The 26,987-nt window shown below is 46.1% G+C and overlaps 1 long non-coding RNA gene across 1 annotated transcript in view; it reads right to left on the bottom strand.

The window, feature by feature from the left end:
• Positions 1–730: 730 nt before the first annotated feature.
• Positions 731–26,987, bottom strand: part of LOC131384588 (uncharacterized) — a 224,828-nt gene continuing 198,571 nt past the window's right edge. The window contains exon 3 of the long non-coding RNA XR_009215592.1: positions 731–826. This is a non-coding gene — a long non-coding RNA (uncharacterized LOC131384588). The remainder of the gene's footprint in view (positions 827–26,987) is intronic.

Below are 26,987 nucleotides of genomic sequence, written 5' to 3' on the forward strand. Positions count from 1 at the left end.
CTCCCTCTTCCCTGGATCCTTTCTCTGTGTCCTCAGCCTCCCTCAATGTGACCAGTTTTCACTTACAATGTCACTCCTCTCTGTACCATGCTCCTTCTCTAGCTTGAAACATCATTCCACTTTTCCCATAGAATCCAGGAGTTTTCTGCTGTTGTTTTCATTGCGTTTCTGCACAGCAATATGAGGAAACGCTTCCAGAGAGCCATCTTAGGCACTAGACCTGGCCTCCAGACCACCTGCCTTCTTGGCAGCCTTCCACTCACCTCCCCATATCCCATTCCCCACTGTGCCTCTGATCTCACTCCAGTTCAGCTCAACATATAGCCACCAGACTCTGGACCCTGCATCCTGGTCTCCTGTACCCAAGAATGACCTTGATTGGCATTGCTGCCTCTCTGGTCCTTGACCAACATGTGACCTCCTTGCTGCCAGCACCCCCATCACATACCTGCTGGACGCCCGATCCTTGCCCACCTTGCCCTCCCACCATGCTGGCTGCCAGCTTGGTTTCCAGCAACCGTTGCCACCTACCAGTCCTACTGCATCTGTTCCCGGAGAAGGCTACCTTTATTCTGGCCAGACCTCCTCTACTTTCTATGCTGCCAAGCCATAAAAGCCTCCAACCAAAAAACATGCAAATGTTCAGAGTCCGAGATTGCATTTCTCATCAAGGCCACAAATTTGCAGCTAATGACAGAAAATCAGAGCAGACAAGGGGACTGACCTGGCTCCATGTCAGCACGTTCTAAAGAGTCAGCAATGTCCGTGGGCCCTGCAGCCCTCTCTCCAAGGCCATTGGATCCTGGAGGATGGTGCGGGATCTTTTCTGTTGAAGCAGAGAACACAGATCCAACTGAGCGAGGTGGCAAGATGCCCCAATCCTTTCTCACAGACCCTCCGCTTCAGCAGTCATTGCAAACACACACTATGGGAAAATGAGGCTTGTTCCTGGTCCCACAGCAATGAAGAGAAGAAAGTGGGGTCCTGGCACCCTGCAAATCCCACACAGATGCTTCCTCTATGCAGCCTTCCTGAGAGGCTCGAATGTACTTCCTCTATTCTCCCATCTCATTTTGTGCTATGGGAGTAATGGTCTTGCCTTAAAATAATTGTTTACACACCTTTCCTTGAGTGAACTGAACCCTGCAGGACAGGGACCGAAGATCTGCCCTTTTTACAACCCAAGCACCCAGCACAGGGCTTGAAGCAAAGTAGGAACTGAGTGTTATTTCCACAAAGGATTGACTGCATACTGTGATGGGCGTAGACAAGGAATGCAATATGGGGCTAAGGTCTAGGGTTAGTGGCCAGTGGCCCCCGTTAATAGTTCTATCACAGATTCACCAGACAAATGTCACTGACCTTCTCGAAATCTTACTCTCTTGCTGCTATTGTTTGAGTGTGTTCCTCAAAAGTGTTGGAACTTAAATTCCTCAATGTGGTAGTGTTGGGAGGTAGGGATTAATGGAGGTGCCTGGATTGTGATGGCTCTGCCTTGATGAATGGATTAATGCATTCTCATAGCAGTGAGTGAGTTATCTCAATCATGGGTTGTTATAAAGCAAGGCTGGCCCCTCATGCTTGTCTCTTTCACATGTGCTCACTTGCCCTTCCGCCTTTTCCCCTGGGATGAAGCAGCAGGAGGCCTTTGCCAGATGCCGGCACCATGATCTTGGATTTCTCAGCCTCCAGAACTGTGAGCTAAATAAATTTCTTTTCTTTATAAACTACCCAGTCTGTGGCATTCTGTTACAGCAGCAGAAAATGGACTAAGGCACTTGATCTGTGGAATGGGTCGATCTTCCTGCAATATACCACATGGGAGTGTTGGAGTCACCTGGGCAGAGGTCCCTACACAGAAGAGTTCCGGTTCTGGCCCAGCTGCTGATTGCAGCCTCTGGCAAATGACTTCCCCTCTCTAAGCCTCAGTTCCCTCATCTGAAAGAAGGAAATTCTGAACTGGGAGACATATGAGGTCCTTTCTGGCCCTAGAATCCTATGACTATAAATTTGATTTTCAGGACTCTGGGACAAAGGAGATACCTGTACAAAATAAAGGTTTTTCCAAACGAAGAAAAGAAATTCTACCCTACTCAAAAGAAGGGTAAGGGGAGGTGCTAAGGCTTTAGGTCATTTGCCTCAGGTCATTTCAAGAGAAGGAATAGGAATTTGAATATAGGTCCTCAAAGATTCAAGGTCCCTGTACTTTTCCTGCCCCATACTGCCACACTTGCCCATAAAAAATACTACAAAATGCCTTATTATACAAGAGACCTATTAGGCTAAAGAATAACGCATGAAGGATACACTTAGGCTTAGGAGGTTAACCCCCCAAAAAGCCATTATTTGAGAAGTTCCCTGAATTCATTTTTCCCAAATAGATCTAGGATCCTAGCTTAAAAAACATTACTGTTTATTATAAGGTGAGGAATTGCTGGGAATTCCCGTGAAAAACAAAATCCACTTAATAGTAAAATTTTGTTGTCTTCATCTACATTTACTATGTTTCTTTATGGCAAATTACTTTAAATAAAGAGTAACTCTATTAGGCAGGAACATTCAGCAGCCTCTGGCCAAGCACAGAGTATCCTGTTGGTACTCTCCAGAGACTGGCTCCTGAACTACCTTCAGGGTAGAATTTTTCTTTTTTTTTGAGACGAGGATTTTGCTTGTGGCCCAGGCTGGAGTGCAGTGGCATGATCTCAGCTCACTGCAACCTCCGCCTCCCAGGTTCAAGTGATTCTCCAGCCACAGCCTCCTGAGTAGCTGGGATTACAGGCGCCCACCACCACAGCTGGCTAATTTTTATATTTAGACGGGGTTTCGCCATGTTGGCCAGGCTGGTCTTGGACTCCTGACTTCAGGTGATCCACCCTCCTCAGCCTCCCAAAGTGCTAGGATTATAGGTGTGAGCCACCATGCCTGGCCAGGGTAGGAAAATTAATGGGCATAAGTAAAGTTAACAAGAGTTTGGGGGTAAACCTAGAAAAATCCTTATAAATCATTATATTCATTAAGATTAAAAATAGGCAGTAAACTAAGTAGGATATGACTATTATTTTATGCATTTCAAATAGGCAATAATGGCTATTACACCTTTAATTTTTGTTACCCTGCCTTATTCATTAGAAGTTTACCTCTGCCTCCCACACACACACACAACCCCACCCCAGGTTCCAAAGACAGCAGGAAATTGGCTTCCTTGGCTACAACAATGGACAAGGGAAAAGGTACTTTCTAAGATGTCGGGGCCTCTCCCCAAGTGCTAAATGTCTGGTGGCTTTTAGGACACAGAGCTGTTAGCTTCGTCCCCAAGCGTCCTGCTGGGGTCCTAGTCACACAAGTGATATGCATGTTTGATGCTTGGATGAAACAGCCAAATTTCTTTCTCAAGCCCCCTTTTTTGTGTCTGGGTTATAAAATTCCATCATCTCTCCTTCCCCTCATAGCTTCAGGCCAAAGCTTGTGACTTGGCTTCTCACCTGTGCCTTATCGTCCCTCCCCTCTTGAAGAAGCTGCAGAGCTACAGTTTTTACCCTCTTCTGCCCTCATCCTTGCCAAAGCTTCAGGGAAAACCTCAACTGTTTGTCTTCAGTCTTTCAATCTGTTTATTTCCTTTTAAAATCCCGTCCCTAAATTCCCTTTTTTTTTCAAAATACCTCCAGTAGGCAAAACAAAGACAGTTAATGAAACTAAAATGCTCATTTGTTGCTGGAAAGGTTTTAAAAGTATTTATATGCTAGCACTCCGTTGAGGGGAAATTGAGTTAGGAAGGGATTATGGCATTATTCATTCATTCACATATTCACTCATTCATTCATATACTGAGGATTGTTGCTGGGCAGAATACAATAATGATTCAGAAGCAAATCCTGCCTTTGGGAAGCTCATAGGCTGGCAAGAAAAACAAGACATAGCCACAGAGAACTATAATGTTTGGCAGTTTTGTAAGAGAGATGCAGACAGAACCCAGTGAGTGGACAGAGGATGGAGAGATTGCCATGGCTGACAATCATGGAAGACTGCCTTGCAGCAGACTTTGTATAAGGTAGGGGACATGGAGACAGGGCAGGTACTCCACATAAGGGAGGAGGGGCATGGGAGGTAAAAGCATGACAAAGAACAAGCGTAGAGCTCAGCTTTCCAGCATGTGTGAGCTGTGCAGAGGGAAGTGGAGGACATCACACCCAACAAGAGATGTGGGCCTCAACAGGCTGGGGAATGTGGTCATTGTTCAGTGAATAACAGGGAGCCTCTGAGTGCTGTTGAGCAGAGATGTGACATAATTGGAGATCTGCTCTAGGAAGATGAATGTGGCAAGCCTTGCACAATATGAATTGGAAGTGGAGTTGCCTGGGGCAGGGAGCTCCTAATTGTGTGCCAGGCATTGGGCAGGCTATTAGGTGCTTTGATGTTATTTAGCCTTCTAAATAACTGCAGGAGGCAAGCATTATCCTTCCAGACTTGCAGATGAAGAAAGGAGACTCTGGGGAATCTAAGCTGCTTGCTCCAAATCCCCTAGTGAGGAAGCAAGGGAGACAATATCCAAACCCTGTTCTTTTCCTCTCTAGGCAAGTCATAAAGCAAGCTGTAACCCTGTGCATGACACCGTGTACCTGACACAACCGTCTTTCTTCTCCCAGTGCATCTCCTGCCTGTCCACCGGTATGTGGAGCTTGATCATTTCCTGGGCTGCCTTTCAGGAAGGCCCAGGTGGAATTAAATGCAGAGTGCCTCTGCTTCTGTTGGATTCCCCCAAAGTGACCACAGATCAAGGAGATGAGATGATGCCTTGAGTTAAGTCAGGTTCCAAAACAACAACACTGACTGCAGAGAATTGCAAAGGTAGCAGGAAACCACCCTCCTCTCTGGCAAGGAGTGTTAGTTTTTGTCTTTGCCTTCTCAGCTAAGCCCTGGTACCTGGAGCAGTGGACACAGAAACCCGGGAGAAAATCTTCTGGATACCCGGGAATCTGCTGGGGCCCTGAAGAACGTCAGTGAGAAACTCAGCGTTCCTGTGCTCTGGGCTGACCACCTGTTTAGGGAAAGCAGCCCAGAGGGCTCCTAATGCACTCAGAACTGTACCATGGAGGAGATGACCTCCCATCAAGATGCCTACTATTAAAACTTTGTTTAAGGAAAATAAAAAGATATCCTCATTCCAAACATGGGACACAGTGATAGGTGTGTTCTATACTTGACAATCAAGGGTTCAGCTTTGCTGAGAGGAAGCCTGGCACAGTGGCAAGAGGTGGAGATTTGGAAGCAGAGTGGGGCTGAATCACAACTCACCCAGTCACCAGCTGTGCAGCGTTGGCCAAACCACTTAGTTTTTACATTTCTTTATTATTAAATAGGAATAAAAATAATGGACTAGAGAGAATAAGTACCTGACCCTTAGTATATACATAATAATGTAGAATAATTTCTTCTAGTCTTAAATGTTCAACATCATGGGCATTGCTTTCTCAGGGAGGTAGCTTTCCTCCTCACAAATTTACCAATTGAAGAAATGAATTTTTTTTTTTTTTTTTTTTTTTGAGACGGAGTCTCGCTCTGTCACCCAGGCTGGAGTGCAGTGGCGCAATCTCGGCTCACTGCAAGCTCCGCCTCCTGGGTTCACGCCATTCTCCTGCCTCAGCCTCTCTGAGTAGCTGGGACTACAGGCGCCCGCCACCACGCCCGGCTAATTTTTTTTTGTATTTTTAGTAGAGACGGGGTTTCACTGTGGTCCCGATCTCCTGACCTCGTGATCCGCCCTCCTCGGCCTCCCAAAGTGCTGGGATTACAAGCGTAAGCCACCGCGCCCGGCCGAAGAAATGAATTTTTAGAGAAAAAATGCTGGAACTACAGCAAGCTATTCATATCCTTCAGCTAGCTCTTATGACCAGTGTCTCATAATTATTCATCTCTACAACTTTCTTTTCCACCAGACCGGGAGCTCCTTGAAGACAGTGACCACTGTGTCTTCAATTCTCAGCACATAGTTCTGTCTCTTTCTACCTCAGCTACCTTATTTTGAGATCTGTACAAACTACAGAGTCTGTAGTTCTTCTGGGATTTTTATGTTCCCAGCCTGGTTTGAAGAGTGACTTTCAGCAACACCTTTAGGAGCACATCCAATCTTCTGAAAACCATCTCATTATCACGTAAATTATTAGCACAAAATACTTCACCTTGTTACTCTGCTAAGAGCTTTGGTTTCTAATCCAAGCCGATTATATGTGCCAACATTTTCAATAACATCTCAATAATGCCAATCCTCCTAGGCCTCTGGACAGAATCAGACCAGGTGGAGAGATCCAGAGTTCAAAGGCATCCTGAAGGGGCATGGCAGGGGGGAAAGAAACGAAGCATCAAAACTGGATTCAAATCCTGGCTGTGCAGTTGGGACAAGCCAGCATAGTGCCTGGGATCAGGATAAATGCTCAGTAAAGGTTAATACCCTTCTCCCGACTCCTGAGAAAAGTAAAGAAATAAAACTTGTTGCAAATAAACAGGGAGAAAAGATCCACCACATTCCTGAGTCCATTTAGAATATGGATTTTTTTTAAGCCTTTCTAAGGACTGGATGAAGCAGGTTATTTTATTTTAATTACGGCAGCTGCAGCTGCTGCTTGTGGACTCAAAGACCAACTTTCACATTAAAAAGGAAAAAAAAACCATCCACACCCACACACAAACTCACCGAGAAACTTCACTGCATACACAGAACAGTATCTCCTTCAGAGAGCACGTCAGTGAGGTGGAAAAATCTGGAATGCCCTGCTCTAGACACTCAGAGCCCGGTGGAAATCCCTGTGCGTGCTCACTCCCGCCTCTCCTCCCACCTTGCCTCCTCTCTGTCCTGAACGTCAAAGAGCAGCTCGTGAGCCACACAGCGTAATGGAATGTTTCGCGGTGAGCAGCTGCATACTTTGAATGCACACAAGGGGAAATAAAGGCAGCAGATGGTTTTATGTAATCTTCTTATGAATTTTGAACTGAGAGTCCTCATTCATGAAGACCTGAAAAGGTTTTGTTGTTTTTTTTTTTTTCTTTTTTTACACGTCCTCTGTGGGTCAAGCCAACCAGCTCTGGACATGCCCTGGTGAGGCTGTGTGTGTTTGCCTCTGCCAGGGCAGGGAAGCTGAGAGGAGCCTGCTTGCCTTCTTCTGGCCTGGTTTCCACTAGGTGTTCTTTCTTGTGGTTCTTTCTTTGTGAACACACAAGTGGTTCTCAACGTTCCCAATGTTCATAATGGAAAACTCAAGGCAAACTCATGAATCCTTCATAGGCGTAGGTGTGTTGTGAAAATCTGAACCTTATGTTCAGTCTTATGTTTGAAACGACTGAGGATCTGTGCTATGGCAGGGACATCTGTCAGCAAGAGGGTCAAGGGGAACAGGTAGGGCAGATGTACCAGTGTAAGAGAAAAGACAACAGTTCCCACTTATAAGTGAGAGCATGCAGTGTTAGGTTTTCTGTTTCTGTGTTAGTTTGCTGAAGATAATGGCTTCCAGCTCCATCCGTGTTCATGTATATTATCTCATTCCTTTTTTATGGCTGCATAGTATTCCATGGTGTATAGGTACAACATTTTTTTTTTATCCAGCCTATCACTGATGGGCATTTGGGTTGGTTCCGTGTCTTTGCTATTGTGAATAGTGCTGCAATAAACATACGTGTGCATGTATCTTCATAATAGAATGATTTATATTCCTTTGGGTATATACTCAGTAATGGGTTTGTTGGATCAAATGGTATTTCTTGTTCTAGATCCTTGAAGAATTGCCAGACTGTCGTCCACAATGGTTGAACCAAGTTACATTCCCACCAACAATGTAAAAGCATTCCTATTTCTCCACAGCCTTGCCAGCAGCTGTTGTTCTTGACATTTTGATAACTGCCATCTGACTGGTGTAAGATGGTTTCTCATTGGGATTTTGATTTGCATTTCTCTAATGATCAGTGATGTTGAGCTTTTTTTATACATTTGCTGGCCTCATAAATGTCTTCTTTTGAGAAGTGTCTGTTCATGTCCTTTGCCCACTTTTTGATCAGGTTGTTTTTTTCTTGTAAATTTGTTTAAGTTCCTTGTAGATTCTGGATATTAGGCCTTCATCAGATGGGTAGATTGGGAGCTGAACAATGAGAACACATGAACACAGGGAGGGGAACAACATACACTGGGGCCTGTCAGGGGGTTTGGGGAGGGAGAGCATCAGGATAAATAGCTAGTGCATGTGGGGATTAATACCTAGGTGATGGGTTGACAGGTGCAGCACACCACCATGGCACACGTCTACCTGTGTAACAAACCTGCACATCCTGCACATGTATCCCGGAACTTAAATAAAATTAAATACAGAAAAAAAACATAACGGGCTCTCCTCTGAGAAAGATCATGTGTTTAGAGGATATGCAAGAACTGCCTGTAAAAGTGGCCTAACAGGAAGCACTGGCAGGGGAGAAAGGAGTTCTCAAATAGCCGCAAGTGCTAAAAAGCAGCCTGATGAAGTTTATGGTATCTGTGGAGAATTTTATCAATTTTCTGAAACTTGCTTTAACCCCTTCAAGCACATCATCAAAAATTCTGGGATTTAAAAGTGCAGGACAAACACAAACTCTAGTTCTCAACCACTGGAGTTGTCCCAGACCTCTGGGCGTCTGCTCTGCTGTGTCCTCGGCCTGCAAAGCCTTCCCTCCTTCCACAGCCACCAGACCCTCTTTTCTCTATCCTTCAAGAGCCAGTGCAGACACAAACATTTCCATGAAGCCATCTCTGTTTTGCCCAGCAAGCCCACCTGTACTCCCATGCCAAAGAGTCACCAGGCTAGCTGATTCCACCACTAAGTCCTAGGGATGACCTGACCTCTGCCTAGGTCTAGTGCTCTTTGATTTCTTCCTACATATTACACTGTCAGTGCTATTTCTAAAATGCAAACCTGACCCTCCTGTTCCTGGCTCAAAGCCCTTATTGCTCCCCTATTGTCACTGGGGGAGAAGAAATCCAAACTCTCCCCTATAGCAAGCGGTTCTTTTCACTGTCCAGCCTGGCCACCTTTCCAGCCCAGTCCCTGGCCATTCTCACCCCAGACCCTGTATGCTCCAGCTAAACCACAGTATTTTTAACACACCACTGTCTTCCATGGCTCTTCCCTTGGCCTGGGATGCCCCTGTAGTGCCTGTCCATTAGTTTCCCTGGGCAGCACCCCATCATATTCTGGTGAAGCATCTCCCCTCTCCTGGGAACACTTTTTCCCACTGCTCCCACCACGTGGGTTGTGACAGTCATAGGTGCTGTGCGTCAATTATTTCTGGCTCTCTATTTTCCAGGTACACAGTGAGAATGTCCACCCTGATAGGGCCATGTCACTAACTGCGGTGTGAGTTGTGAGCAGAAGTGTACCACTTTCAGGTGTTAGATTCAACTGCCAATACAAGACCCTCCAGAGCTCTCTTTCAGCACAGTTGGGATGGCTTGTCAGTCTGGGTCCCTGGGGACTACAATAAGCAGAAACCCCTCTCCTCTCACCATCTCTATTGCCCATAGAAGATGTGGAGTGTAAGACAGGATGAACTCCTTGTTGCTATCAATTCTCTATGATTTAGAGGATGATTTGTACCCAGCATGGACTGGCTGATCTGACAGATTCATGGGTCCCATGATGATTGTCATGGTCTTAAACAATCCTGCCTCACTGGCTGTCATTGATTGGTTCAGGGCTGGGCACCTTAACAAGGCCAAGTTCGTCATCATTCCAGACCCCGTTTCTTCCCTTGAGGAGACCAGAACCTGATCAAAGATGAAGCAATTAGAATTCTTCCCTGGGATTTCTGAAATCAGTAAGTGAAGAAAGAATGTAGTATCTAGTAGTGCAAATGGTAAGATGCAAAAACTGAGAGCTGTTGGCAGCCATGTGGGTGTTATGGGTTGAATTGTATCCTCAAAAAAGAAAATATGCTGGAGTCCAAACCCCCAGTACTGCAGAATGGGGCCTTATTTGGAGATAAGGTCTTTATAGAGGCAATCAAGTTAAAATGAGGTCATTAGGGCAGGCCCTAATCTAATATGACTAGTGTCCTTATAAAAAGGGGAATATTGGCCAGGTGGATGGCTCACACCTGTAATCCCAACATTTTGGGAGGCCAAGGCAGGTGGATCACTTGAGGTCTGGAGCTGGAGACCAGCCTGGCCAACATGGCGAAACCCTGCCTCTACTGAAAATATAAAAATTAGCCGGGCGTGGTGGCGCATGCCTGTAATCTCAGCTACTCGGGAGGCTGAGACAGGAGAATCACTTGAACCTGGAAGGCAGAGGATGCAGTGAGCAAAGATTGCCCCATTGCACTCCAGCTTGGGCAACAGGAGCCAGACTCTGTCAAAAAAAAAAGGGGGGGAGGGGGAAAATTAGGACACAGAGACAGATATACACACAGGGAAGATGCCAGGTGAAGATGGGATTCACGCTGTCCCAAGCCAAAGAACCAGCAGAAAGAAAAGGCCGCGACAGATTCTTCCCTGGCACCTTCAGAGGAGCACGGTCCTGCTGACACCTTGATCTCACACTTTAAGCTTCCAGAACTATGAGACAAAACGTTTCCAGTGTTTAAGCCACTCAGTTTGTAGCACTTTGTTCCGTCAGCCCTAGGAAATCCAGAGTGAGGAAAGCAGGTCTGGAGGGATGATGGTTCTGTCACTTCAAGCCAAGAATCCTAATGAACATTTTTATAATATTTGATAATGATCACGATCATCACCTTAAAGTTACGAAAATGAGTAATATGAACGGATCCATGTACTGGTGAATTGACTAGACTGGTAGCTGATGGACAAACAGGCCTACTGCTTCTAAATGCTGTCCAAACATGTCCCCAGAAGACAGAGACAGGGTCCCTCCTGTCTGGCTGCAACAGCCTTCATACATTCACACAGTTTGATCCTCCTGGTGTTTTCTTTAATCCAGTAACAGTCAGAATAAAATCTGAAAAGGACTTTCTTCTGCACAGTTATGCCTTTCTTCCCAATCCAAACACAACGGCATGCCTGGACCCTTGAAATGCTCCAGAACAAAACAAGAAAGCCCAGCCAAATCCCTCATCGTGTTTTATGTTATTTTCTTGGCAGTACAAACTTAGGAACCCTTTGTTTCTTCTGCTCTGTCCTTGGACTTTTCCTTCCCACATTCGCCTCTGTCCAGAGCTGCTATACCAGCAGCAAGGGCTCCCAGCTAGCAGAGGCAGAGGAGGAGAGGAGCACTCTGAGGGAAGGCAAGCTGGAACTGATTAACCATCTCAGACTTGAGCTGAAGGCCCCCTGAAGCAATTTACCAGCCTCCTGGAATAATCATTGAACACAGGCCCTCACGGGAAGAATGTGGCTGGATAACGGGGTACGGATTATGGGTTTGGTCTTGCAGAGCAGAAGATCATTGTTCAAGGTACATTTGAGCCTCTGGGACAGGCACCATAGTATGAATGAACAGAGTCATTATACCTTGATGATCTGTAAAAGGCAAGATCCTAGCTCTTCTCTGAAGGACTAGGGACAGTGATGATACTCCTGAGCAAGGTTTGATGACTACAGTGTTGTAGAGTTCACCGCCCCCTCCCCAAAGTAAAACAGGCTCTTGATTTTTCCTCATTTATTCTATCCAGGAGACCTTCTAAAACATGATGGCTTTATCAAGCTGCCAGCTGGCTGATCAGAGAAATTAGAAAAGAGCAGGAGTTTTCTAGAACAGGTGGGGGCCACCTCAGCTTTGAACAAAAGTGGGTGGGTGGGAGTGGGCAGGCTGAACGCTTTGCCAGACACTTGTCTATTTGCTCCCAGATCCACTCCCCACACTGGCCTGCTCTGCTCTGTTCTGCAGGGAGCTACATTTCTCAGGTTCCCTTGCTGACTGGCTTCTGGGCAGGTTGGGCTAAAGAAAGTCCCTGACAGAAGATTGGAGATGAGCAGACAGCAGCCAGCCTATCTTCACCTCTTACCTTGTCTTTGACAACATGCCTGACAGTGGCCACATAACCCCCGTGGCTTCAGGTCCTGACAGTCACCCTACAAAATGATTCTAGCTCCTGCTGGATTATCCCAGCTTCTGGGATCTGGAACTATCACCTCCTCCCATTGTCCCTCCAGCCTTGGGGTGGTAGTCGTTGCTGTCATTGGTGATTTCTGGGCTGAAACATACTGTTTAGCTTCTTAGCTGTTTTGTCAACTGTTTGGCCAATTCTTTACATTAAATTCTCTTAATGGAAAGGTCGAGAGTGGTTTCTTTTTTCCTGCCTAAACTCTGACTGATAAATGTGCTGAGAAAGACTCTGCAGGCAGGAGCGTCACTCTGTGGCCTCCAGGACAGTGAATGTGCAAAGACTCTCGGTGCTCGGGCTGGGATAAAGAGCCCCTTACAGCCCTGACTGCTGCACTGAAGCCCAGGAGGGAAGAGTGATAGGTGGGGCCCCTGTGAGACTGGAGAGGCAGCCCTGGAAGGAGAAATGGGGGACACAAAAGCAGGTTTTTGCATCTTTCCCCTGTAAGTCCTTTCAGCTTGCATGGGACTTTTTTTGCTGTCGGTTGATAAACTAATGTGGGAGAGGCCATCAGTAAGTCAATGAATGCCAAGGAGCCTGGTAGTGACACTTCAGAAATCTTGGCCAGGTTAGGGTGTCTTGAGGCACTGCAGGAAAGCTGGAGTCTAATGAAACTGAGGCAGACCAAGAGAGACACCTGTCAGTAGATTGGTGAAACACTGACATCTTAATGGGATGTGACTTTCTTTAGTCATGTCTGTGTAGCTACCTGCAACTGTAGAGGGTAGCATTGTCCTTCTAAACCCAGTGGGTGGGGAAAGTCATTCTTTATTGAGAGAAGAGGGGGTCAGGAATACAATGAAAAGACATTTTAGTGACTGCTGAGAGACAGGGCATCCTTTATCAGTGAGAAAGAATTTGGATGTGAAAAAAAGTATCTATAAACAGACCGACACAGGCTGGGACTGAGAAAGAGACAAGGGCAAAATAAAGCCCACTAGAAATGAAGGGACAAAGACTTGCAAGCTCTCCATGGAGCAGGCCCCTTGGGTGGTGGGCCAGCTTCCCAGCAGAGGTCAGCTTCCCACTGTCAGAACAGGGGACTCTGGAATCCCAGGGCCAGGACACATTTGCTTTTTGCTTCTGCTCAGGCTCTTGTCACAGGTGGCCTTTTATTGACTGACCCAAGTGTCCCAGACCAATGTCGCCCACAGGAACTGAAAGGACCACCAGGTGCAGAACAGCAGGGCTGTTAATGAACTGCCGCATGCCTCACCTCCCAGGAAAACTCTCTTGGTTCCAGGGAGGAAACCAATGCCGAGACTCCAGTGCAGACTTGGTTGCCACCTCGCCATCCCCACCCACCTTCTCAGACCTCACGTGCCCACCCACGCAGACACACGTGCTTATTTCTACCTTGGTGAAGCTGAACACATTTGTCAGGGGAGAAGCCAAGTTGTAAAACAAAGAGTCCTTTCTAGAGGCGAAAAAAAAACAAGAAAATTTGGAGGTTACATATGTTCCCCCACTTCATGTTTTTTTAATTTTAAAAAATGTCTCCTGTTTTTTAATAAAAATTTTAAACCAGTTAGAGATTATAGAAAAATTGTGATGATAGCACAGACCTGCTATACCCAACACCTAGTTTCCCCCATATTAACACCTTACATTAGTATGGTTCATTTGTTATAATGAATGAACCAATATTGAAACATTATTATTAAACGAAGTCCACAATTTATTCAGATTTCTTTCGTTTTTCCCTAATGTCTTTTTCTGCTCCAGAATCCCATGCAGGACGCATTACATTTAGTCATGATGTGTCCTCAGGCTCCTCTTGGCTATGATAATTTTTTAGATGTTCCTTGTTTTTGATGACCTTGACCGTTAGTGTGAGTACTGGAAAGGTTTTTGTGGGATGCCCCACTATTGGAATTTGTCTAATGTTCTTCTCATGATAAGACTGGGGTTGTGAACTATTGGGATGAACCATCCCTTATGTTTTTAACCATTTTTTGGTTGCAAAAGCCATGATTGTACACCTACCGGGCCCCTGGCCAAAAGCTCAGGGAGCAGCCTTGGTAGACAGGTTCTGCTGTCCCGGCAGCATCTACGTAGTCTCTGCTAGCTTCCACCCTCAGAAGAGCCCCCATAGTCGGTCCACAACCGACTTCTCCAGCATCAAGTCCTGAATTTTCTTTCTATCTTCCACACCAGATTTGCTTGCAGTTTTCCAAACATGCCCATATCCTTTCGTAGTTTCATGTCTATACTTTTGCTGTTTCTTCTGCCAAAAATGCCATTCCTCCCCTTGGCTAACTTAAAACTCTACTCAGCAGTCAGAGCCTAGCACAAAATCCTCCTCTTGGGAGCCTTCTCTGATCCACCACTCCAAACATAATTGAACCCTGTCTTCTCTGTGCCAACATTGTACATTCCTGTCCATTCTTAACCACCCTGCTTACCACCCTAGCACCCTTCAGCACTGGACATTGTATGTTCATTAACTTGTTTATTGTTTGTCTCCTCTGCCAGAATAGAAGCTTCATGATATTGGTCTGTTTTGTTTATTGCTACATTGAAAGGACAGTGCTTGACACACAGCAGGCACTCAGTTATTAATATCTGCTGAATGAATGAGTGATACTGCTGGGGCATTTCCTACACTTTTTTTTTTTTTAAGAGACAAAGTCTTCCTCTGTCATCCTGGCTGGAGTGTAGTGGTGTGATCACAGCTCACTGTAGCCTGCAACTCCTGGGCTCAAGTGATCCTCCTGCCTTAGCCTCCCAAGTTGCTGCAACTACAGCTGCATATCACCATGTTTGGCTATTTTTTTTTTTTTTTTTTTTTTTTATAGAGATGGCGTCTTGCTGTGTTTCCCAGGCTGGTTCTACATCCTTTACAGTTATTTGGGCATGCATCTGTTTCTTCAGGTAGACTATGAACTTCTCGAGGAAGGACCAGATATAGATCCTGTTTAATGAGGGAAGGCTTGACAAAGAAGCTGGCATTTTAGCCACACCTTGAAGACCATTTCAGGACACGCTGGTCATCCTTAGCCACTGTTCCTTCTTTCAGGACATTACCCCACACTCTCTGGAGGAGTATCTCCATGTGGCTGGAAGAGACATATGGTGTATTATGCAAGGTCTTCTCCAGAAGTTTAGAATCTAAGAGCTTCGAAGCAGTGGCAAGGCCCCTGTCTTTCTAGACTAGACTTCTGACCTTGAACACTGCCCCTGCTCTATCACTGAGTGGTCAGGGCCATCTCCAAGAACTGTCCCCAATAAATAATTTGATAAGGCATAAACGGCAGCAGCTCTGAAACCCAAGGAGTGGGCTCTAGCCTCTGCCTATGACTAGCTTGGGAACCATGGACAACCTCTCTGAGCCTTAGTTCCTTCACCAGATAATGGAAATAATATTAATACCTACAATGCTATTAGAGGCTTACTGTGAGGACCTACTGAAAAACAGATAGAAAATCACTTTATAAAAGTCAAGTGTGATCTAAGGCATTTTTTACTGTCATCAGCAGCAAGTATTCCAGGCCTCATGTTTTCTGAGCCCTGTGACATTTGGCCAATGACAATGGAGACAGGCAGTGGACAGGGAGATGAGAGCCACCAGGTAGAGTTTTAAAGGCAAGTTACTGGGCCTTTGGACTAAGATCAAAATCAAGCGTGTAATACACACATCTAAGCCAACCACATGTTTATGGTACAATAGCTTTGTCTTCTGCCTGCCTCACAAGAGCCCTCAGGCTGAGGGCTACACATCCACCTCGGATGTTTCTTTCAGCCCACCGGACTCACTGGGGTTGGGGAAAAGGTATGTGTTACCTGGGGAAACCCACTTCCAACCTTGGCTGGGGATTCTGCATGCTGATCCTATAACTTAACAAAAATGGAAATTAATTTTATTTTATAATTCTGCATAACATAAAAGAAAGAAAATAAAGTAAAAGGGACACGGAACTGGCAAAATACTTGTAGCATGGAAGATAGAAGAGGGTTAATATTCATTCAATAAAGATCTGGTGCAAATTGATGAGGGAAAAAAATTCAGGACCACAGCAAATAAATTGCAAACAGACACGGCTGGGTTATTCAAGAAGTATGTTAAGTGAATGCACACATGGAAAAAATGTTCAGTTTCTCTAGTAATCAAAGAAATACAAATTAGAGCAAAAATAAAATACCATTACACCTAAATTAGTAATCTTTTTTTTTTTTTTTTAATTTAAAGGGCTGAGATGATGGGGAAAGGTCACTGGGCATTGAAGGCAGTCACTGAAGAGTATTTACTTATCACCTATCATGTACCAGCCATGGCTTCAGGCATTCTGGCTAAAATAATCAGACATGATCTTTAGCAGCAGGGGGCTTACATCCAGGGCATCTACTTTCTGGCTGCGTGACCTCAGCCAAGTTATTCAACATCTCTGTGCTTCTGATGTCCTTATCTGTCAAATACAGATCATGATACCTACCCTCAGAGCAGTTGTGGCAATTTGTGACAATTATAAATCTTCTTCACCTGCTAACTCATTTGATTCACCCAGCTCTGAAGCCTAAGTTAGACAGGGAACATTAGTCCTGGGTGCAATTGAACGTGAAAATGAATACTCCAAGAGGGGGCCAGGCGTGGTGGCTCATGCCTCATAATCCCAGCACTTTGGGAGGCTGAGGCAGGGAGATCACTTGAGGTCAGGAGTCCAAGACCAGCCTGGCCAAGATGGTGAAACCCCGTCTCTACTAAAAATAGAAAAATTAGCCAGGCGTGGTAGCACATGCTTTTAATTCCAGCTACTTGGGAAGCTGAGGCAGGAGAATTGCTTGAACCCAGGAGGTGGAGATTGCAGTGAGACAAGATCATACCATTGTACTCCAGTTTGAGTGACAGGGTGAGACTCTGTCTGGAAAAAAAAAAAAAGAAAAAGCAAACAAAACAACAAAACAAACAAAAAAATAAACAAAACCCCAATACTCCAAGAGGGGAGGTTACTGGTCCAAGGTCACAGAGCCAAGGGTTCCAACCCCGTTCTTCAGGGTTCTGGGTCATGCTTTCTGTGGAGTCAGTAACGTGTAAGGGGCCCTGAAGTGAAGCTGGTGAGGACTGTTTCAGATAGTACAGAGGCTAGCAGGACGCATGAAGAAAGGGCAGGTTAAGGCCAAGAGAGCATGCTGAGGCAGAGTCTTCAGGCACAGACACCCTGCATGGGCAGCCCCAGCCTGTGCCCCTCCTTTTCCTTACTTCTGAACCCAACATGCACTGAACCCATCTGCATTCAGCAGTGACCGTGAGTGAGTTTTCCACTTCTTTGACAGATGATTAGAAAAGCAGGAGGTGGCAGCTGGCCCATTTATTATCTGCTCCTACCAGGCACTCCAGGATGATGGGCAGATGTGGTGAGGCAGGAGCTGCTGAGTGCATCCCAAAACAATTTGCCATCCACACACTCAACAGGCACCAGTCCAGTGAATTGTGCTAATATTCAAGACACATTGTGTCCAGAACAGAGGGAGAATATAAAGGAATTTCTCCACGGGTGATTCTGAACTCTTGTGGGTGAGCAGTGTCTGGGAGAATAAAATTGCTGTTTGGATAGATCCTCAGTCAGCCAGAAAAGGAGGTAAATCAGTGATCTGGTTGGAGGTTGGAACCTGGGCAAAAGCTCACCAGGACACCCAAGTGAGATCAGGAGAGTGGAGTGGTTTAGAGCTCCCTGCCCATGGCACTCCTTTGGTTAAAATTGTCCGGGGTGTACCATTGCCAACAGGTGAAATTCCAGATTCACAGCACAAAGCACTTCATGGTTTGGTCTCTGCCTTCCCAGGAACCACCCTTCCCTCTAGGCTTGTTGGGCATTTTTAGCTCCCCACATGGGCAATGCAGGGTCAAGCCTTTGTATATGTACAGTTGCCCTGACCCCATGCCAGCCCCTCTAGAAGCCTCCACTGAGGCTGCCAGACTGAGTCAGACACCATGCCTTGGGTTTCCCTTCCCAAACAATGTTATTTACTTACATATCTCTCTCCACCACCGCAGACTGGCCTATTTCTTATCTAGCTCTGCATCCCAAGTCTAGCACAAACTCTGACCCATAGCAAATATGCATATATTCAGTAAACATGGACAGATGGAAGGTTGGGTGGCTGGTTGGATGGTTAAAGTAAATGTTTGACAAAGCTCATCTATAACTATACAGAAGATGGGGGCAGAAAGGGAGATATGAAGACCTGGGAGGAGGCTGCTGCAAAGGTCTAGACTGTGGAAGAGGCAGGGGGATGGGAAGGAGGAGGGGACTTGAGTGAGGATGGTAGATGAACTTAATAAAACCTGGTAAGTGATGGCACAGAAAGGGTGAGAGAGCCGTGCCTGAGGCTCACCCCTGGTTTCCAGATGGAGCAGAATGTGAGGCACTTAGGCAAGACAGGGAGACAGGGACCCAGGTGTTAGTACTTCATATTGGCGGGGCAAGGCGGGGGGCTGTGAATGGGGAGAGGAGATCGCCAGTTGGGGTTTTATCTGCATAGAAGTAGGCCTGTGGGCCACTAGAGCCCCGGTGCGTATTCCTATCCCACCTCCAGGTGGCCCTGTGTGAACTTTCGGTGGGCAAACCTTGGTTAAGATGGCTCAAAAATAGAGATAACATGATTCCAGCAAATAGAAGGCTCTCCTGACTCAGCCCTGGTCTGGATCCTTCCAATGAGCGAAAAGGAAGAGGCCCTTTCAATAGGTTGTACTGAAGGGTGACATCCGTGAACTCACCTCCCACATGGCTGTGTGAGGGGAAGCATGCAGTTACCTCTGCAGTGTGATGGATCCCAAGGGAGGTTGTTCAATGGAGTGCAAAGAGCACAGAGTTTGGAGTCAGGCAGACCTGGGTTCAAATATGGGGTTTGCTACTCAACAGCCAAGTAGCCTTGGGCAAGTCCCTTCACTTCTCTGAGACTTGTTTCCATATCTGTAAATTGAGGGCAATAAAACCCACTTTGTACTGTAAACATTAATTGAAATAAGCTTGCATATGCCTGGTACTTTCTTCCCTTTGACCTTCTTTTCCTCTGAACCCTTCATTCATCATTTGAACAATGGGGAGAAAATTGCTATGAAGAAGACTTTCAAGTACTTATTGGGTATTTGATATGTGCTGGGCACCGTGAAAGCTAGAGAAAAAGCGAAGGGAAGGTTTGGCCCTCTACGGACCTGAAATGATGAATGATATTGGCATGCATCCCCTGTATAGGCATGTGCATCTTATGTCAGTTCTTACTAGCTAAGAGGCCTCGGGCAATTCACTGCATGGGGCTGAGCTCAATTCCTCCATTAGCTCACAAAGGGCCTGTTAACCTCTGTACCAAGGGCTGCCCTCAGGCTGGGATGAGATCACTTATGGGAAAGCATGGTGGGTGGAGGGTGACTGCAAGGAAATGCTCAGGGAAGGTCCCATGTGCTGCCTTCTTCCACCTCTGCAGAGTGGCTTTCCTGGGAGTTCTCAGAGGCTCCTTTCTGCTTTCTCATTTAAACACTTAATGGGTTTCACCCTTTTAAGTGACACCTGCTGGAACTGTAACTGTGCACATAATTGCTACGTGGGAATGGAGGTGGGTTTACTTCCCAGCGCTAGTGCTTCCCTTAGGAAAAGAAATAGTGCACCCATGAATACGTTGCCTGTGCCCTTGGAGTGGGGCCCGCAGTGAGCCTTTTCCCTGGATGCAGGGCACCTGGCCTGCGGGGTCTGGCAAGGTAAGAAGAAAATATCTACTGAAGCATTGAACTTTCCAGAAACCAAATATCTGGCACTGGGCTCAGTGAAGCCACAGGGCCTTGTTAAAATACCAAGAGGGAAGACTAAAAATCCCATCAGAAGTCTCCCTGCCTGGCCAGGCGCTGTGACTCACGCCTGTAATCCCAGCACTTTGGGAGGCTGAGGGGGGTGGATCATGAGGTCAGGAGATAGAGACCATCCTGGCTAACATGGTGAAACCCCGTCTCTACTAAAAATACAAAAAATTAGCCAGGCGTGGTGGTGTGTGCCTGTAATCCCAGCTACTCAGGAGGCTGAGGCAGGAGAATTGCTTGAACCTGGGAGGCGGAGCTTGCAGTGAGCCAAGATACCGTGCCACTGCACTCCAGCCTGGGTGACAAGGTGAGACTCTGTCTCCAAAAAAAAAATGAAGTCTCCCTGACAAGCATTCCAGTTAAATTCTGAGAGACAGGGTGGCCCCCCTGCAGAGTACAAAGTGAGAGATGCAGGGTTGAGACCTGGGACGGATGAAGCTCCTGCTGCTGTCTTCCCTAGTCATGCGGCCTGACACAGGGGAGGTGCTCAAGATAGGGACCCCAGGACCTTTGTAATAACACTAATGATAATCGTTAGCATTGTTGGCAAGACTTTTGTTAATGACTGATCAAATGGAACTCAGGACAGGAAAGTTTGGGAAGGCAGAGAAATGGGAACTAAAAGCTGGACCAGGGGACAAGAAAACAGGCTTTAGTGTCAGCCTCCACACAGCTATAAATACATCAATATATGACTATAAATAGTTATACAAGCGCATAAGTGTATTTTCAGCTTTTCAGGTTCAAAAACTGATCACTGGTCTGTGGCTCTCTGGAAACGACTCTTTTCCTCATAATGAACACACCCTCCTTCCGGCCCCCTTGCCCTCCTTTCTTTGAGCTTTCCTAGATTTATCTGAACTCTGGTAAGAATGAGGACTTTTTTTTTTTAGCTGAACTTGTTTGCTTGTTTAGATGGATTCCTTTGTGCCCTGATGCCTGAGGTTCAAGCTCTTCCTTCTCTGCATTCATACAATGCATAGGAGAAAGCCGCTGCTGCCCTGTAAGCAATGCGCCCGTCCTCCAAAAGTGTCTGCATTTCTGTTTTCGGGAGACTTGATTTCTGTAGGAAGGATACTCAGGGTTCACGGTCCCTGGCCTATATGGTACTCATTTGGGGAGTGAGAGGCCTCTGATGCTGCCATGAAACCTCCATTACCTGATACTGTATGGAACAAAGGTATATAATCAATAATAACACAGAGTACACGAGTCCCCAGATTTCCATGTCTCAGTCCTGTAGCACAAATTGTAAAGGGAAGACGCACCTCGTTATTTGTGGAAATCCTTCGGAAGCCTGTTTGAGACATTCCTGCCTTCTGGTCGAAGTCTCCTGAATGCAATCTAAACTTTCCTTGATGGCTAAGGATCACGCACAGCTATTCTTTTCACTCTGCTCTATTACGCTGATGCCCTTTGTGACTACCTTCTGCAGGGTTATTTGCTCCTAAATGAAATGGCCCCGGCATCATTTCACGCTTTTGAAGTTTCTGCGCTCTCTCTTTCTCGCGCTGTGATCTTCTCCCTGACTGTCAGCACTCCAGTATCACTTTGTGCTCCCTTTGTTGTGCTTGTGTCGGATGGTGAGCAAGCCCTCGGAACACAACTCTACAGCAGGACTTGGCTCACTGGACTCTCATTATCTGGCCACATCTGCGGCAGATACCAAATACCGGCTTTCTTAACACCCACTTCAACCTCCTTCCAGTGTGCTTTCTTTTCCACAAGGCTAGACAGCTGGAAACAATATACTGACTCTCTTGTGGCGAGACCCAAGTTCTATGGAGCAAATGCACCCACAGGATTGTAGAGGGCGGATGTTGTTACAGGAGGTGGTGACTATGCTTGGGTGCATTGCATCTTCCCACCCGCACAGTGGTGGAGGTGTTTGTTTATCTGGACAGCTGTGGCGTAGGCTCTGCTCTCTAGTTCCCGGAATGTTGAGTCCCAAGCACTGAGACAAAGGGGATACCATTAAAGGAGCCCTATGCCATGCCAGGTACTTCTCTGGTTCTCTGGCAGCCAAGCTTGAGTCCCTGGCATTCCTGAAAGGTTTGCAGGCCACCTAATATCCTGTATTAAATCCTTTTCTGTTTAAACTAGACAGAATAGATTCTGTTGTCTGAAACTAAGAACCTTGACTGAGCCAACACCCGTCTGCCCCAAAACTGTAAGCTCCTTAAAGAGAAGAGATTTTTTTATGTGTCTTTATCTCCCCTATGCCCCAAACATACTTTGCGCCTTAAAGACCTGTACTAACTGGATGACTGAACTAAGACAGGGTGGAGAGACAAGCTCCTCTGGAGGCCCCACCCACCACTGCCCTGATGCCCTGCTACAGTTCTGCTAATGCCTGGGAAATCAGATCACCTGGCTTATTAAACTCCGTTATAAAGTAAACACAGGGCCTGGCATGGTGGCTCACGCCTATAATCCCAGCACTTTGGGAGGCCGAGGCAGGCGGATCACCTGAGGTCAGGAGTTTGAGACCAGCCTGGCCAATGTGGTAAAACCCCGTCTCTACTAAAAATACAAACATTAGCTGGGTGTGGTGGCGGGCACCTGTAATCCCATTTACTTGGGAGGCTGAGGCAGGAGAATCACTTGAACCCGGGAGATGGAGGTTACAGTGAGCTAAGTTCGTACCATTGCATTCCAGCCTGGGCAACAGAGTGAGACTCCGTCTCAAAAAAATAAAGTAAGCACAAACAGATCAGTTGTGAGTGCGGGTTGAGAGGATTTCGTATCAGAAAAATCTGAAGACGGCAGTGCACAGCCAAATTGAAATGCGTTTTGTCGGCTCAGAGGCTCTTTTTCGTTTCCTGCTTGGCTAGCTCTCTGCTGCATTCCAAATAGCTGAGGGACTTCCAGATAATCAAAGTTCTCTAACCATACACACTGTTAGTAACTCCTTTCAGCCCCCTTCCTGTCCAGATGTACAAAGAGAATAGCAAAGGGAAAAAAGTGCAACACTTCCTTGCTACAGCCACCGAGCCGCTAAATCTCAGCAGTTCTGAATCATCAAACCTTGCATTTCTCATTAACTGCCCCTCATATGCAGCATTTTCAATTAAGCTGGGAGCACTGCTGTACTAATTATGTTATGATATTAGTCCCTGCAGATTAATATGCACTCACGGTTTGGGAGTGCTGTCTGAATTGTACTTCTCTATTTACCTGTAAGGAAGCCCTTCCTTGACTTGTCCAGCTGTCCTGGACTTGGGGACTCAGAGGGATGGGACCTGTGAGGGTTAATTTCATGTGTCAAGTTGACAGGGCTAAGGAATGCCCAGATATCTGGTAAAACATTATTACTGGTTGTGTCTGTGAGGGTGTTTCTGGGAGAGATTGGAGACTGCCCTCACTAATGTGTGTGGGCAGCACTCCGATCCCTTGAGGACCCGAATAGAACAAAAAGGCAGAGGGAGGGTGAATTTGCTCTGTGCTCGAGCTGGGAGATCCATCTCCCCCTGCCCTTGGACATGAGAACTCCTGGTTCTCGAGCCTTCCGACTCAAACTGGGACATATTCCACTGGCTCCCGTGGTTCTCAGGCCTTAGAGTATGGGCCAGAACTACAGCACTGGCTTTCCTGGGCCTCCTGGAAGGTGGCAGATCATGGGTCTTCCAAGCCCTCATAATTGCCAAACCTTCAAAATAAATCTCTCTCTCTCTCTCTCTCTTTCTCCTATTGGTTCTGTTTTTCTGAAGAACCCAGACTAATACAGGACTCAAGAATTAGGTGCAGGCCAGGCACAGTGGCTTATACCCGTAATCTAACACTTTGTGAGGCTGAGGTGGGTGGATCACCATAGGTCAGGAGTTCAAGACCAGCTTGGCCATCGTGGTGAAACCCCGTTTCTCCTAAAAATACAAAAATTAGTTAGGTGTGGTGGCACATGCCTGTAATCCCAGCTATTCAGGAGGCTGAAGCATGAGAATCGCTTAAACCTGGAAGGCAGGGGTTGCAGTGAGCCAAAATTGTGCCATTCCACTCCAGCCTCAGTAACAGAGCAAGACTGTCTCAAGCAAACAAACAAACACGCAAAAAGAATTAAGTGCTCTCAGTTGAGCTCTGTCTGCACAGACAGCTCTGGTTGCAGAAGGACATGATACCATCAAGTCACAGGTGAAACATCACAGGGCCCTCTAGGTGGGGCCACATTTTATGTTTCCTCTGCATCTCCACAGAGCCTTGTGCTCATCAAATATGCTCAGTTAACACTTTCTCATCAAACCAGTCTTGAAAAGTCTTACTGAAGAAACACGACAGGAAGCAATATGCTTTTTATCAAAAATATGTCTCTCATCCACGAAAAATACAACCAGAAAGAAAAGGAAGTCATATTTGCTGCTGCATATTCTGAGTCAGACACTTCCAAAATACCTTGGCTCATTTAATCTTCCCAAGTATCTTGTGAGGCAGGTGTTACCCTCATTTTATAGATGAGATGAACTGAGGTTCAGGAAGGTTAATTGCAGAGTGTGGGACCAACTTAGGAGATGGCAGAGACCTGGATGCATTAACTCAAGGGCCCATGCTCTGTCCAGTGCACCATCATTCATTAACTCTGGGATGGTGGTGCATTGATAGGGATGGTGCATCACAGAGAAATATAAGACATGTGTCCCTGTGCTCAAGAAGAACAAAAGAAACAGTCATTTGCTACTAATTGTCACCAATCATTGACATTCATTCAGCACCTACTATTCCTGGGGCACTCTGCTGAGTGTTCTACATGTTTTGTTCTCATCCTAGCCCTGTGGGCTAAACATCATTACCCCATCCCAGGAATGAGAAAACTGAGGCTTGGGCACTCAGGTACAAAGATAGGAAAGACCACGCCCAGAGCTAAGGGACCACGTGACTTTGGGTAAGTCGCTTCAGAACTCTCCAGGCCTGTTTCCTCTTTCGAAAGGTAAGAACAACCGATTGTTGCAGCGATCAAATGAGCAGACGTACGTGACATTATACTGCTGATTATCAAAGCCTTTCCAAATGCAAGGTACTCGTCACAGAAAACTGTGGTGGTAAAGTGCTCTAGAGCCAGGCCGCCTGAGTTTCGATCCTGGCTTTGCTATTTAATAGCTGTGTGACCCCAGGTGAGGCACTCTCTGTGACTGGCTTTAGCTTAGTTTCCTCATCCCTCAGGAGGGTGATAACAGCACCTACCTCATAGGGTCATTATGAGGACTGAATGACTGCTGCCCATAGAATTTAATGCTGCTGTGCCTAGTCAAGAAGCAACAATGGCACTTGTGGATTCTCGGCACTTCCATGACATGGACTCTACCCTAACATTGGCTGGGCAACTTATAAGTCCATCCCTTGATTTTAACAGGTCTGAGCAATAATGTGGAAAGGCTACTGATAACCACTGCCAATAAATCAAATCCATCATAGGCCACCTCCTCCAGAAAGCCCACCTGGACTACGCTGTCTCATTGTGACTACTTCCTTGGCTGAATTTCTATGGAATTTGAAATTCAGAGAAATTGAGTAACTCATCCAAGGTCACACAACTAGTAAATGGTAAACTGGTTTAGCATTTAGTAATCAGTTTACTAGTAACCATTTACTGGTAAATGGTAAAGCAGGATTTCATTCCGGCCATCTGACCCCAAAGCTTGTCTGCTATGCAAGCATGGGAATCTTATGTTTTTTGCTACATGGAAAGTTTCAGCATTAAATCATCTTAGCCTGGGGTCTTTTAAAAATAAATGATTCCATTAAAACCTTTCTCAACGGGCCCTTTGCATATAATTTTTTTTCTTTCAAGTTTTTCTACTTTTTTGGGAGTCAGCTTGACTAATTTACATTTTCCTGGAAAAATCACCTATCTTGCAGAGATTTTCAGATGTATTAGAGTACCACAGCATCTTGTATTGGTGCAATTTTAAATCACATCAGTTGCTTTATTTCTTTTTTCATATATTCTCTTCATTTTAATATTAGAAGTCTTCCAGCACTGTATTTATTTTGCAGCACACAGAGCAATAAGAAGCATACTCACAAAGCAGTTTTAAAATGCTGGCCCCAGTGATGCTGAGTGGCTTGAAAAGAAGGCAGAATGTATCTTTGATAAAGCACTCTTTTTTTTTTTCAAGGAAAAATACCATGATGAGTTTGTTTGGATATGAAAGGGAAGGCCTCCTGGGTTTAGACAAAGAAGAGTTATATTGTTCTATCTAGGAAAGCAATGAATGAATCTGACAGTAGACTGCTGGAAGAGGGGTTTTGTGTGTGGGAGGGGGAAACCTAAAAGGAGGAAGACAGGGAAGGAGGTCCAGGCAGCAAGGTGGCAAGCAGGGATGGGCTGGCAGTGAGACTTGGAGAGAGTGGGAGGGCCTCAGCATCCTGTAGCCTGTGTGTTGGGGCCTGCATGGCTGGCTTTTAACATTAAGAGACGTGGTCACTCCGAAGTTGGAGGGGACCCCAGTGAGACCACCAGGCTCACTCCTGAAATCATAGGAGCTGCACATGCCAGCAGAAGGAAGAATGTTTGAGTCTGTCACACTCTAAAGTGAGGCTTGATAGTACTTAAATCACAGAGTCATCATGAGAATTAAACAAGGTAAAGCACTTTAGAGACTTAGCATGGTGCCCACCCATTGTAGCCTGTCACTACATGCTGCATGCATTTGTGCAGAGGGACAGAATCACTGATGATGTGTTCACATGTGAGTGTGTGTGTGTGTGTGTGCATGTGTGTGGCGGGGGCGGAGGTTGGTAGGGTTAAGGAGGGAACGCTCAGCCACCAGCCTTAAGAATCCCCTCAAGCCCAGATAGTCTCAAATCAACCTCCACTCATCCCTGAGCTGGTAAAAAACTAGCAAGGGGGTGGCAGGAGCCTGGAGTCTCATATGGAAGGTGGCAGGTGGAATCTGGAACTGAGAAGTAACTCCAGCTAGCTCCTCTGTGACCTGGGATTGTGCAGAGTCTCTCTGGCAGCCTAGCCATAAGGCAACCAGCCCGAATTTCATTTCTGATCCTTGCATTTGGGCCCCATCTCAATTAAGATCAGTTAGAAGTCAATTTCACAGTGGCTGGTTTTTTAAGATCCCTGAAAAATGATAAGCTGGAAACAGGCAATCGCTTCTTTTAGGAGCAGAGGCCTTCCTCGACA

The sequence above is a fragment of the Hylobates moloch genome, unplaced genomic scaffold, assembly GCF_009828535.3.
Source record: "Hylobates moloch isolate HMO894 unplaced genomic scaffold, HMol_V3 SCAFFOLD_11, whole genome shotgun sequence".
In the NCBI taxonomy this organism is placed as follows: domain Eukaryota; kingdom Metazoa; phylum Chordata; class Mammalia; order Primates; family Hylobatidae; genus Hylobates; species Hylobates moloch.